The sequence below is a fragment of the Pan paniscus genome, chromosome 2 (genome assembly GCF_029289425.2).
Source record: "Pan paniscus chromosome 2, NHGRI_mPanPan1-v2.0_pri, whole genome shotgun sequence".
NCBI lineage: Eukaryota > Metazoa > Chordata > Mammalia > Primates > Hominidae > Pan > Pan paniscus.
Window position 1 is genome coordinate 106,256,132 of NC_085926.1, and position 13,657 is coordinate 106,269,788.

General features: G+C 38.4%; 1 protein-coding gene across 31 annotated transcripts in view; it reads left to right on the top strand.

Moving 5' to 3' along the window:
• HHLA2 (HHLA2 member of B7 family) overlaps positions 1–13,657 on the top strand; it is a 160,680-nt gene that overhangs the window by 56,412 nt on the left and 90,611 nt on the right. For 22 of the 31 annotated variants that reach the window (XR_008624803.1, XR_008624806.2, XR_008624802.1 and 19 more), the window contains one exon: positions 6,554–6,681. The exons of 3 other annotated variants lie outside the window; for them this stretch is intronic. The gene's annotated coding sequence lies outside the window, so the exon portion shown is untranslated. Of the gene's footprint in view, positions 1–6,553; positions 6,682–9,867; positions 10,309–13,657 lie in introns of those variants that run through there. 6 more of the 31 variants (XR_008624797.1, XR_008624796.1, XM_055110247.1 and 3 more) reach the window with 2 other exon arrangements.

Here is a 13,657-nt window from a genome sequence, read left to right on the forward strand (position 1 = left end):
ACCGTGGAATACTACTCAGCAATAAAAAGGAATGAACTGGACAACCATCTGGATGAACCTCCAGAGAATTATGCTGAGTTTAAAAAGACGGTCTCAAAAATTATATACTGTATAATACCATTTGTAAGACATTTTTGAAATGATAAAATTATAAAAATGTAGAGCAGTTTAGTGATTGCTAGGGTTTAAGTGGGCTGTGGCAATGAAAGGTCAATATGAGAGATCCTTGTGGTGATAGAAATCGTCTGTTTCCTGCCTGCATCAATATCAACATCCTGGTTCCTAGGGGCCAAATTGTGTCCCCTCACAATTTGTCCATTGAAGTCCTAACTCTCATTACCTCAGAAAGTGACTATTTTGGGAGATAGGGTCTTTAAAGAGGCAATTAAGATGAAGTCATTAGGATGTGCCCTAATCCAATATTTCTGGTTTCCTTGTAAGAAGAGGTGATGAGGACACAGACACATAGAAAAGGAAGACCCTGCAAAGACACATGGAGAAGACAGCCATTTACAAGCCAAGCAGAGATGCCTCAGAAGGAACAACCCTGCTGACATGTTGGTCTTGTACTTATATCCTCCAGAATTGTGAGGAAATCAGTTTCCATTGTGTAAGCCACTCGGCTTGTGGTACTTTGTCATGGCAGCCCTAGAAAACTAATACACTAGTTATAATATTGTACTATAGTTTTGCATGGTGTTGTCTTCCAGGGAGACTGAGTAAAGCATACATGGTATCTCTTTATATTATTTCTTACAACTGAACGTAAATCTGCAATTATTTCCAAATAAAAAGTATCTTTGTGAAGTTATTCTGAGGTTCAAATGCAGGCCTGTCTGTTGCTAAAGTTTATGATCAAACTGGCCCAAACTTTTGACTCGGTCCTGTGTCAGAGCAACTAATTGTGAGGCTATCAGTTATCCAAACTATGAATTCAGACTCAGGAGTTTGACATAGAGTCTTAGCAGTGATGGGTCAAAATGTAGCATTCTATGGGGTTTTCTAATTTTCTTTCTTGTGGTTCATTACTTCTGGACTGCCTCCTTCCACAGAGAAATGACCCTATCTCACAGACCCAGAGCTTTGCGTAAGGAGTGACCTCAGTGCTGTTGCTTTCATCTGTAAGTGAAAAGGCCTTAGCAATCTTAAAGGTAATTGATGCCACATGGTGTTCTGAGACTTTCCAAAAGTCATACTACATAATTTTGAGTGCAACCATTTTGTAGTCTTTAGGAACATATTGCTTTTAAGATGTCATTGGCACCAAATTTCCCCTAAATGTAAGCCACCTACATTGGGTCTGCAACTGAAAAAGTAATAATCAGAACTAAAGAAATAGTAATTGTTTCCATGCTTTAAAAATAAAATAAAAATCTCCTGTCAGACTCAAGAAGCTTCTGTCTGTTCCTTATGTGGTAAGGGATTTTCATAAGGCATTTTTAGGGGTAATTTTGACTTTGTGAATGTTTTGCTTCATATGCTGACTTTAGAAATTAACCTCCTCATAAAATTCAATCCCACTTTGCTATTTTGACATTTCCTTTTTTTTGAAAGTATTCATTAACATTTCACATAATTGCCCTGTTTCCAGAGCAAGTATGTAATTTCCTACAAAATGAAGACCTCATAATGCATATCCAATAAAGTCCACCCTGTCTGCCACTAGTTGATACCTTAGCCTTATCAAGGGATTGAAAGAATGATTTTTCTGCTGTTGGTCCTGTTGGATCCTGTTGAATCCTGTTGGTTGTCTCCACCACTAAAATGTGACCACCAGCCACGGCCATTTATAGCACCTACTATTCTTCAGTCATTGTTGTTCTCTTTGTTATGAACTCCTGGCTCTTTTTCTTTTTTCTTCTCTTTTCTTCTTTTTTTTTTTTTTGAGATGGAGTCTCACTCTGTCACCCAGGCTGGAGTGCAGTGGCACAATCTTGGCTCACTGCAACCTTCGCCTCCCAGGTTCAAGTGATTCTCCTGCCTCAGCCTCCCAAGTAGCTGGGACTACAGGCGCACGCCACCATGCCCAGTGAATTTTTGTATTTTTAGTAGAAATGGGGTTTCACCATGCTGGCCAGGCTGGTCTCGAACTCCTGACCTCGTGATCTGCCCTCCTTGGCCTCCCAAAGTGCTGGGATTAGAGGCATGAGCCACCATGCCCGGCACTCCTTGCTCTTTTCTGAGTATGAATACTGCCAGTGATTATTGCCAAGTCAGCATATAGAATGTCAAGCAAATTGATTAGAGTACTTTCATAACATTGCCTTTACCGAGATGGCCATGTAAACAACAATCAAATTTTCATACAATTGGATGCTAGGAAAAGCCATGATAATATACCTATGAGAACTTACGTTCCAGTAAAATGTGAAGTCAAGGGATGGGCTTATAGAAACAGAGGTATTTCACTCTCTGACCAAAGAGTAAATTGCACAGAGCTTCAAGAGGAATTTTTAAAAATGAAATGTGTGTGTGTGTGTGTGTGTGTGTACATGATTAAATATATTTAGTCAAGAGATGGGCTTATAGAAACAAATATAAATATATTTAATTTAAATATATTTTTTAACATATTTTTAAAACATATTTACATATAATTATATATATTTATATATATTTATTTAAATAAAAATATTTTTTCCTAAAGGATTAAAAGCAATTATGTAAACAGCTTTCACTTTATAATTTTTTCAACTGAAGTAATCTGTTCCGACAAACTATAATTAAAATGTTATTTAATAATTTTATCATTATTAATCATGTGGATAATTCTGGTGTTCAGATTATAGAATAGTAACTGACATAGGTATCTCTATGCTTTCAGGGAAATGGATTACTTGGCTAATCTATACAAATTGTTAATGTGTTCTTTAGGCAAGTCATGGAATAAACTCAATCGGTTGCTCCACAGTGTTAAATATTTTAGTTACTATATCTAAGATCCAGAAACTGGGTCTTAGTTTCCTTTCTTCATATTTATAACATAACACATTGCCTCTCAATCTTTAGTGACAAGCAAGCACAGCAATGTTTACCCAGGCTGCTGATTCCTGGTATCTGTCAAATATTATAAAGTGATACTTGTTGGCTCTTGTATTAGAAGCAGTGTTGCCAACTGATCTGATAGTCTGCATACACTGAATAGAATTGCTCCCTTTGGACTACTATTTAGGTCTAGATCTGTCCTTTCCAAATCAAGAATTGTTTGATATTCAGCAGTTGGTTTTTCTTGATCTTGTGCTCGTATGCTGGTAGCAAGATTGTACTTCATCTAAGAGTTTTCATTTATTTTTTACTCAATATCCTTATTGTACCAGAAATAAATATAAATGGCCATGTTTCATTCTTATAAACTTATTGAAGGACAAAACTCCCTTAATACATATATGCATATATAATTACACCTGGCAAATACTGATATTATTGCTATTTTAGAACTCAAAGCTATAAAGACGTCATTCTGTTTTCTCTCCTCAGTGAGGCTGTTTGAAATAAGCCATCAATATATCTAAAATAAGCCATAAGAATAATCTTATGGCTTATTTTACATCTTATTAGAAAACATAGTATGAAAGGAAGCCAGACAGAAAGCTTTATAGACCGACCCTAGAAATGTCTTTGAGTAAAGATAGTTACTTCCAGCTCTCTCAAACCATCTGTTGAATAGCAACTTACGTGTTTTTCCTTATATTTATATATGCATCCTTCTGCTTAAACAATTGCTACCTTAAAGGTCATCACAATTCTTGTTATTAAACACCTAATGTGTGCAAGTGATACAGAGCATAAAAAGATTATACTTGGTTTTCAAATATTAAATCTTATAGCCTTTGTCTGTGATTGGAAATGAAAAAAAAATGAGTATTGAATTTCAGGTCTGGTGATTAATAGGGTAATGAGAAGAATGAACCAGAAAAATCGAAAGAATGTGTTTGTAGCCTGTTTCAACTGAGATTTTCCCAAGCAGAGCCTGAAATAAGTCTTTCATGCAAGTACTTTTTTTTAATTCAGAGAAAATGTCCTTTAATATAACCCTTTCAAATCGTTTTCTTTATTTTTAACTTTTATTTTAGGTTCAGGAGTACATGTGCAGGATTGTTTTATCGGTGAACTCATGTCATGGGGGTTTGTTGTACAGATTATCTCATCACCCAGGTATTAAGCCTAGTACCCCATAGTTATTTTTTCTGTTCCTCTCCCTCCTCCCACCCTCCACTCTCAAGTATACCCCAGTGTCTGTTTTTCCCTTCTTTGCGTTCATGAGTTCTCATCATTTAGCTCCTACTTGTAAGTGAGAACATGTGGTATTTGGTTTTCTGTTCCTAAGTTAGTTTGCTAGGGATAATGGCCTCCAACTCTATCCATGTTCCCACAAAAGATGTGATCTCCTTCCATTTTAATAGCTGCATAGTATTCCATTATGTATATTACCACATTTTCTTTATCCAAGCTGTCATTGATAGGCATTTAGGTTGATTCCAAGTCTTTGCTATTATGAATAGTGCTGCAATATACATTTGTGTGCCTGTGTCTTTATGGTAGAATGATTTATATTCCTCTGTATGTACCCAGTAATGGGATTGCTGGGTCAAATGGTAGTTCTGTTTGTGGCTCTTTGAGGACTCCTCCCCAACTCACTCTATGAGGCCAGCATTATCCTGATACTAAACCCAGGCAGAGACACAACAAAAAAAAGGAAACTTCAGGCAAATATCCTTGATGAACATTGATGCAAAAATCCTCAACAAAATACTTATAAACCGAATCCAGCAGCACATCAAAAAGCTAATCCACCATGATCAAATAGGTTTCATCCCCAGGATGCAAGGTTGGCTCAACATACAAAAATCAATAAATGTGATTCATCATATAAACAGAACTAAAGAATAAAAAACATGATTATCTCAACAGATGTAGAAAAAGTTTTCCATAAAATTAAACATCCCACATCCCTTCATGTTAAAAACTCTCAATAAACTAGGTATTGAAGGAACATATCTCAAAATAATAAGAGCCATTTATGACAAACCCACAGCCAACATTATACTGAATGGGCAAAAGCTGGAAGCATTCCTCTTAAAAACTGGCACCAGACAAGTATGCCCTCTCTCACCACTCCTATTCAACATAGTATTGGAAGTCCTAGCCAGAGCAATTAGTCAAGAGAAAGAAATAAAGGGCCTCCAAATAGGAAAAGAGGAACTCAAACTATCTGTTTGCAGATGACATTATTCTATATCTAGAAAACCCCATTGTCTCAGCCCAAAAGCTCCTTCAGCTGATAAACAACTTCAGCAGTTTCAAGATACAAAATCAATGTACAAAAATCACTGGCATTCCTATACACCAACAACAGCCAAGCTGAGAGCCAAATCAGGAAGGCAATCCCATTCGCAACTGCCAAAAAAGAATAAAGTATCCAAAAGTACAGCTAATCAGGGAGGTGAAAGATCTCTACAATGAGAATTACAAAACACTGCTCAAAGAAATAAAAGATACAAACAAATGGAAAAACATCTCATGCTCATGGATAGAAAGAATCAATATCATTAAAATGGTCATACTGCCCAAAGCAATTTACAGATTCAGTGCTATTTCTATCAAACTACCAGTGACATTCTTCAGAGAACTAGAAAGAACTATTTTAAAATTCATGTAGAACCACAAAAGAGCCTGTATACCCAAGGCAATCCTAAGCAAAAAGAACAAAGCTGGAGGCATCACATTACCTGACTTCAAACTATACTACAAGGCTACAGTAACCAAAACAGCATGGTATTGGTACAAAAACAGACACATAGACAAGTGGAGCAGAATAGAGAGCCCAGAAATAAGGCCACACACCTATGATCTTCAGCAAAGCTGACAAAAACAAGCAATGGGGAAAACACTCCCTATTCAATATATTGTGCTAGGATAACTGGCTAGCCATATGCAGAAGCTTGAAAATGGATCCCTTCCTTACATTATATACAAAAATCAGCTCAAGATGGATTAAAGACTTAAATGTAAAACCCAAAACTATAAAAACCTTGGAAGACAACCTAGGCAATGCCATCCTGCCATAGGAATGGGCAAGGTTTCATGACAAAGACACCAAAAACAATTGCAACAAAAGCAAAAATTGACAAGCAGGATCTAATTAAACTTAAGAGCTTCTGTACAGCAAAAGAGACTATCAACAGAGTAAACAACCTGCAGAATAGGAGAAAATATTTGCAAACTATGAATCTGACAAAGGTCTAATATCCACCATCTATAAGGAACTTAAATTTGCAAGAGAAAAGCAAGTATTTTATTTTGGGAAGTGAATCCAGGGAACAGGGGAGGGGCCCTTGAGAAGAGTAAAACAGGAAGGAGGGAGAGCTAATCCAAGAGTGTGCTGTTCAGCTGGCTATGCCTGTGGGTAACTGGGGCTTAGTCTTGGTGGGGATGCTTTAAGGAACCACATAGAAGACACTTCAGGATTGTCAACCAGAGAGAAAACAGGGGAACAGCCTGACCTCCATAGGCTAAAATTAACACTGGAGGGTTTTTATTTTCTCTGTTTTAGGAGTCTCACTAGAAAGCAGAGAATCCCTGGGATAACAAGCAAGACAGATGCGTAGTACAGCTGGGATGAAGTGCTGGTAAGGGCACCTGTGTAGAGCCTGTTGCCTCAACAATGTCCAGGACAAAAAGGTGAGCCAAGGGGATGTGAGAGGAGTATGGCAGATGTTTAATGTAATGCCCAACTTTGACACTTATTCATTAGGTGTATCATTTGTTCACTCTTAGCACCTGTTTCCTCATCCTAAATGAAGCAGGAGGATCACTTACCCTGGCTGTTTCCCAGAATGATCATTAAGAGAGTTGTGAAAGCACTTTGAAGCAATTTAAAAGCTAACTCACTGCAAAACTCAAGGTGGTTGATGCTATTCTAGACCTGAATACGAAGCAATACCAGGAAAACAGAGAACTAAGAATAGATCACAGAGAGCATCTAGAAGGCCTCAGGAAGCCCCTGCACTGATGTGGCAGTTCTGTTGTTACATTAACTAAGAAAAAAATCAACACAGATGCCAAAGAAAGTAGAGTATATTTGGGAAAAAAAGAATTGCAATTCAGGTACACTGAATTAGGGCAAGACTAAATAGTGTCCTTTAAGGCAAGTTCAGGTTTTTAATAGGAGATTTCTTGAAAAAGTTGTTTTGAGGGGCAGTTCACTGGCTGGACAGAAATCCTAAATTGCAGAGCTGTTCTGAATTGTTAGTTAATTAGGGTACTCCCAGCTGAGAGATGTTGAAGGCCAGTGGATTCTGACTTAAGGTGTTATCCAAGTCTGTTGGAACCTTCTGTGGCTTAACATTTAGCAGGTATGAGTGCAGTCCTCTCTTGATCTTCCAATTCCACTTTAATGCCTAGGCCTAAATTACTTTATGTCCTTTCACAGCAACAATGGGCCAGGAAGGCATGACATGCACAAATGATGACAGGCACCACACTTAGCATCTTGGAAAATGAATATGTGAGTTTAACACCTCAAGGTTTTTAATAGCTGAAATATTAGGAGACTTTTTTGCTGGAAATAAATATTGATTGAACTGATTCAGTAAATGCCTAATATATGAGGACCGTAATTCCTTATCTCCCTGTCAGACCAATTTAAGATCTACATTTTAGCCATGTCTATCCACCTCTCAGCTTTAGAGTTTAAATTCACTTTCTTCTGCAGTATTTCGACAACTGAAAGACTCCAGTTGGATGACTAATTTCAGCCCTATTTGATCTGAGGATGCAACCGGTAGCTGCTCTCACATCCTCAAGTTACATGACAGTTATACTTTTTACTTCCTCAGAACATTTGCCAATTTAATAAATGTTCAATGCCAACATTAAATTCTCCCCCGAGCCTTAGTGTAGGTACATGTGCATAGATATAATCAGGGTTAACCATATTGCATATGCCGTTTCTTCTCCCAGTCACTTGAAGACATCGTGGAGGCACTTTGCAGAAGAGAACCAAAAGTGGTGTTGAAATGGTAACAGATCCCAAAGCCTAACAGTTGAGCTCTTGCAAGCAGTGGCCCTACAGGTTCCCCTAATATAGGGTCCTAATGGTTCATCCTACTTCCTTTCAGGTGCCCCTTCCTGAAATGAAGAATATGTTGCAAGGGAAAGGTTTGTAACCTAAAACTGTTGATCTAGTCTTCAATAATGGCATACATATCATAGCCACTTTCTCTGTGACATAAATCTCAGAGAAATTGTTCTTTCCTTTCTCAGCCATTGATATTATTTAAAACCGTGATTCTATTTTTACCTTCAGCTTGAACAATCTCTGCATAACAGGCATGTTTGTATGCATACGGCATTTCTTCCTAAAACTTCAAAAATCTTCAAAAAATATGTAATTCTTCTATTTTCAAATTCCGTGAGAGTCTGCTCTCCTCATGTGTATGCTTTAGGAGCTCTGCTATTTCCCTAAACTAATATTACAGCGGTGTGATGTACCATTAACTACATGGCCATGGAGATTCAGAGGTGAAAGCAGGGATTGCCTGCATCTTTTAAGTCCCAGTTTGATTTTGATTTCATTTCATAATAGATCTTATTAATGATAAAAGTTGGCAGCCGGGCGCGGTGGCTCATGCCTGTAATCCCAGCACTTTGGGAGGCCGAGGCAGGTGGATCACGAGGTTAGGAGATTGAGACCATCCTGGCTAAACCAGGAACCCCAGCAAAACCCCATCTCTACTAAAAATACAAAAAAATTAGCCAGGCGTGGTGGCGGGCGCCTTTGGTACAGCACACAAATCCCCTGATCATATAATCACAGGGCCCTGTCTAGCTTTATAGCCTTTGGGCATTACTGACCACATCAACTTTAACCTCCTGCCACACATGCACACTCAGGGGAGAGGGCAAGGTACATTTGGGGAACTCCCCCTCCTCTTCCCCATCTCTTCCTTGACTTCCTTCTTCTCTAATCAGAGTCATCCATACTGAGCCTTCTGCTGCCCACTGGAAACTGGGTTGAAAGTCCCAGCTACTCGGGAGGCTGAGGCAGGAGAATGGCGTGAACCTGGGAGACAGAGCTTGCAGTTAGCCGAGATCGTGTCACTGCACTCCAGCCTGGGCGACAGAAAGAGACTCTGTCTCAAAAAAAAAAAAAAAAAAAAAACGAAAAACAAACAAAAAAGAAAACGTTGGCGTGGGTGACTTTGGGGATTCTAGGAAGAGCCCTGGCGCTTTCAACCCAGTTTCCAGTGGGCAGCAGAAGGCTCACTATGGATGACTCTGACTAGAGAAGAAGGAAGTCAAGGAAGAGATGGGGAAGAGGAGGGGGAGTTCCCCAAATGTACCTTGCCCTCTCCCCTGAGTGTGCATGTGTGGCAGGAGGTTAACGTTGATGTGGTGAGTAATGCCCAAAGGCTATAAAGCTAGACAGGGCCCTATGATTATATGATCAGGGGATTTGTGTGCTGTACCAAGGCTTGGATGGCATCCTTTGTTCCAGACAGAAGGGTCCTGTTTATTGTACTCCTAAGGTACTTTCTTGTTCACTTTGTAACTTTTGCTCCCATGCACTCAGCAAACAGATATTGACCAGCTACTATGTGCTAGTAAGTAAGTAGTAGTTGTTTGGGATACAATAGTGAGTAAAGCATGACTCTTAGCATCTGTTGTATGTGCATGCATGCCATGCATGTGACACTGAGGGAGAGAGAGATTAAATGATATGACAGCATAGAGGCTGGGCACTGCCTAACTTTCCATGTGGAATTCAGAGAGGTCTTTATTTCTCTGAAGCTGAGTTTAAGCTTGGGTGTTCTAGCGACCAGAACTGTAATGGGAATTGTAGGTGCAGATGAACTTTGTGTAGGGTTATGGTTCTTTCTCACAGAACTATTGGCACCCACTGCAACCAGCTACACAATTTTCTTTACAACTCTGCAGCAAGCTAGACAGGTCACAGGCAGTCCAACCTCAGGAGGTTGCCTGTATCATGTTGATGGTGAAGCTGACACCATAGCATGGAAACCAGAGTCCACTGCTCCCACAGCTCAGTGCTTAGCTGTTTCAATATGTTGTCTGAAACTGCATCTTCTAATTCCTGGACTTTTCAGATCTGTACTGACTCAGATCTGGGTGGGGCTTAGTTTGAAGGAGGGAGTCCTTGGTGATGATGTGATTTCCTTGGTCTGTCATAGGTAGCAAATCAAACGTACCTTGGACTTTACTCTCTGAGAAACTCATAGCTGAATTCAATGTTTATTCTTATGGACTACTTAGCATTTGACTAGACGGTATGAATTTCTAAGTAAGGTAAGGATTTCTTTCTAAGTTGTTTATACCTAGAACTTAAAAGTGGGCGTGAATAAATCAAATATGGGTGGTTTTTAGTTGACACTTTATTTTCCCGTTAGGAAAAAATTAGTGACTGATCTTTTAAATTGATTTAGTGCATATACTATGTATTGTGCATATGCACCAAACAAATACTTAGTAAAAGGTTGTCTTGAAGGAACATGCTGATATATTTCAAATAAAAGAACTTAGCAAAAATGAGGAAAATACCTAACATTCTGGTAAGACAGTGAAAGAGGGATGAGCAATGTTTGTTTTGAAAATTATCTGGGAACTTTAAAAAAATCTCTAAGAGTGTATTCTTACTTGTAATTGTTCATCTAGTTACACTACAGAGTTTTATTAGCTGCTCCAAGATGCACTGCGTTCCATTCTGTGGTGGAAACAAAAGGACCGTAGTAGTGGTTATCTAGCAGAAGAATCGTGATCTTTGAATTCTAATACAAGAAACTTAGAAGTCTCCTAGATATTTCCACTGTCTCAAGGAAGAATCATTAAGTTTATGTCATTTTTAAATAACTAAAACAAGATTCAAAAAGTTAAGATTCAATTCTCATTGGGTTTCTATTGTTTGGGACTTTGGATAATAGAAAAAAATATGAACAGGTAATTTAGGTTTTTTTGTGTTACTGGTACCTGACAAAACAAACTTGAGCTTCCCATTTCCTAGAAACTTGGAGGAAATAATTTCTGTCCAGAAGGGCAAATTGGTGTCATATCCCATTATAAGCATATTTTAATCAAAAGATGCAATAAAGTGTAGTGGTCAAGATCATAGTCTCTAGAGTCAAGTAATCCTTGGTGCATTTACCTGCTTCATCATTAACCAGTTGCATATTTTTCTCAGAGCCAGTTTCCTAATCTGTAAAATGGGGGTAGACTAGTATTGCTGTGAAGATTAAATGAAATTTATCAAAGTGCTTAGCAAAGTGCCTGGTATGTAGAAAGTGTTTAATAAATATTATTATTTCAGAATATAGATGTAAAAGACAAATGATTTCCTATATAATCATATTGAGTAGCCTGAAAGTTTGGTGGCTCTTAAATCCATGAATGAAGGCTCTGCCTACTTTTGGCGTGTGGCCCACCAGCATGTTCTATCAGTTGGCCTGAGCTGGGAAAGAAACCAATTCCTGTGTTGAGTTTTCCTCCAGGTGCTTAAAATAGACCATAGCTTAATATTTTGATCATTAACCAGTGATTCTGGGTGGTTTCTCCTTGCTCTGGTCAGTGACCGGTGTAGGTCACGTAGTACGGCATTAAACAAGGTGTTTTTCCTCCTGAGGTTGTCATGTCAACTCTAAATTCCCAGAGACTTGCCTAGGAGTGGAGAGTTTGTTCTGAGTTACATAACCAGCATTCTCTTTGAGGCTTTGAATGTCTATCTAACTGACTTCTGACTGCAGGCATGCAAACTTTTCCCCTGCCTAGTAGGAATGAATACCCCTTTTCCAGGTATCTGCATAGCAGCGACCCAGGGGCTATCCAAGAGCCAGTTGCTTCCTGACTTAATTTCTGGGAAGACCAATTGCCTACTCAAGAGAAATTCCTTCCTCCTTATTCTTCTGTCAGATGAGACTAGCTATTAGGTATTCCCTATCTAGGACTCTGACCTGACTCTCCCAGAAAAGAAAATGAGGATCCAAGTCCATTCCGTTTAACTGGGGCTATAAACATATGCCACCAGAAAAATCCTGCTATTCTGGCTTATTATAACTTTAGGTTCTCCTTTCTAACACAATACTATCTTTATAGCATGTACACACCTTTCCTTGGTATTCAGTTGTAGTGTTTATATGTTCAAAATCCTTCTAATTTAGCCCCAACTAAAGTTTCCAGTATATATTTGCAGGCCCCTTTTACTGCACCATCTTCAGTAAAATGCATATTTCTCTTTCTTCAGCATAGGCTTCACCCTTAGAAGCTTGCTTTTCTCTGGATATTCATTTCCAGCAGGTCTCGGAGATAATGTACTGTATTGCATCTTTTTCTGTTGGAGACTAGAATGCAGTTAGCAGGTGCAGCTTGTTATAATAACTGCAGATTCAGATTCTTTTCTCTCTGTAAATACTGTTAAATGTCCCCTCAGAGGCTCATTTTAAAATTGAGTAACGAATGGGGGCTTGTATTTCCTTAGTCCTCGATCTTGGAATCTTAGAGTCTGTCATTGCACATTGCTGCTTACCATTTAGAGTTCAAACCACTAATTCCCAAGTGATAAAAGATTAAGATACAAACCTGAGATAGGCAAATGTACACTTGCAGCTTCCTTGCTTTAATACTTCTGTTTCAGGTGGGATGTCTTCTCCATGGCTATCCAGGTCTGTCCTAGACACCACCTTCGAGAAATGAGATCCTTTCTATCTAATTTAACCTAGATTAGAGACATCACCAAGAACACCTTCTGAAGGTGAAAACCTTTTACCTTTTCTTTTTGTCCCATACTCTATATTCCTTAACTGCAATCACTACAATATCCTGTCAATTACACAAAATTAATGTTACTATGACCGACTTTGATAATATTTCTATTTCCAAATTGACAAATTATATTCCTAATCTAATTACATTCATGCAAAGCTAGTAGCTCTGTAGTTATATCAACTTGGCAACAAGGAAAATAAACTTAGTTTAAAAAAAGACTCAAAAAGTTAAATCACTTTTGTAAAAGACCCAGAAAAAAATATATATATATAATCATATAACTATTATAATACATAAATATATAAACGTTATATAAATATAATACATATTTATTATAGATAATAAGTGAAAAGGGTGAAATTGATGGAGTCAGAGCTTAGAAATCTTATTAGTGTGGTGGGAGGAGAGAAAGGTGAGGAGTAGTCAGATTATGAAGAATTCCGTCAGAGTAGTATGTTCTGAGTTGCAAATTCAGGGGTGGAACAGAAAGTTCTGGGTGATAAGTGCAGGAATCTATGGAAATGCTACGCTGAGTGGAGTAAAAGTAACTAGTTTTGGAGTTCTTGACTTTTTCTTCCTAGAGTTTTAGATTTGCTGATAAGAGAGGAGGAAGGGACATAGAAAAGCTCAGATGACCCAAGTGGCAAGCATTTCTTAAATATTTCAGACCCATAAAGGTACAAATTATACTCTAACTCAACCTTATATGCCCTATCCAGTTCAAATACTATTGACATTCGCTAGGTACCCTTTCGTGTAGGAGCAAGGGTCACTCTAGAATAAACTTAGATTCTCACAGTGAGATACAGAATCCCTAAAGGTACAGGAGCGATGGCTTGGAAAGAGCACAGTTGGATGACGAGAGTCCCAGCTTTATTTTCAG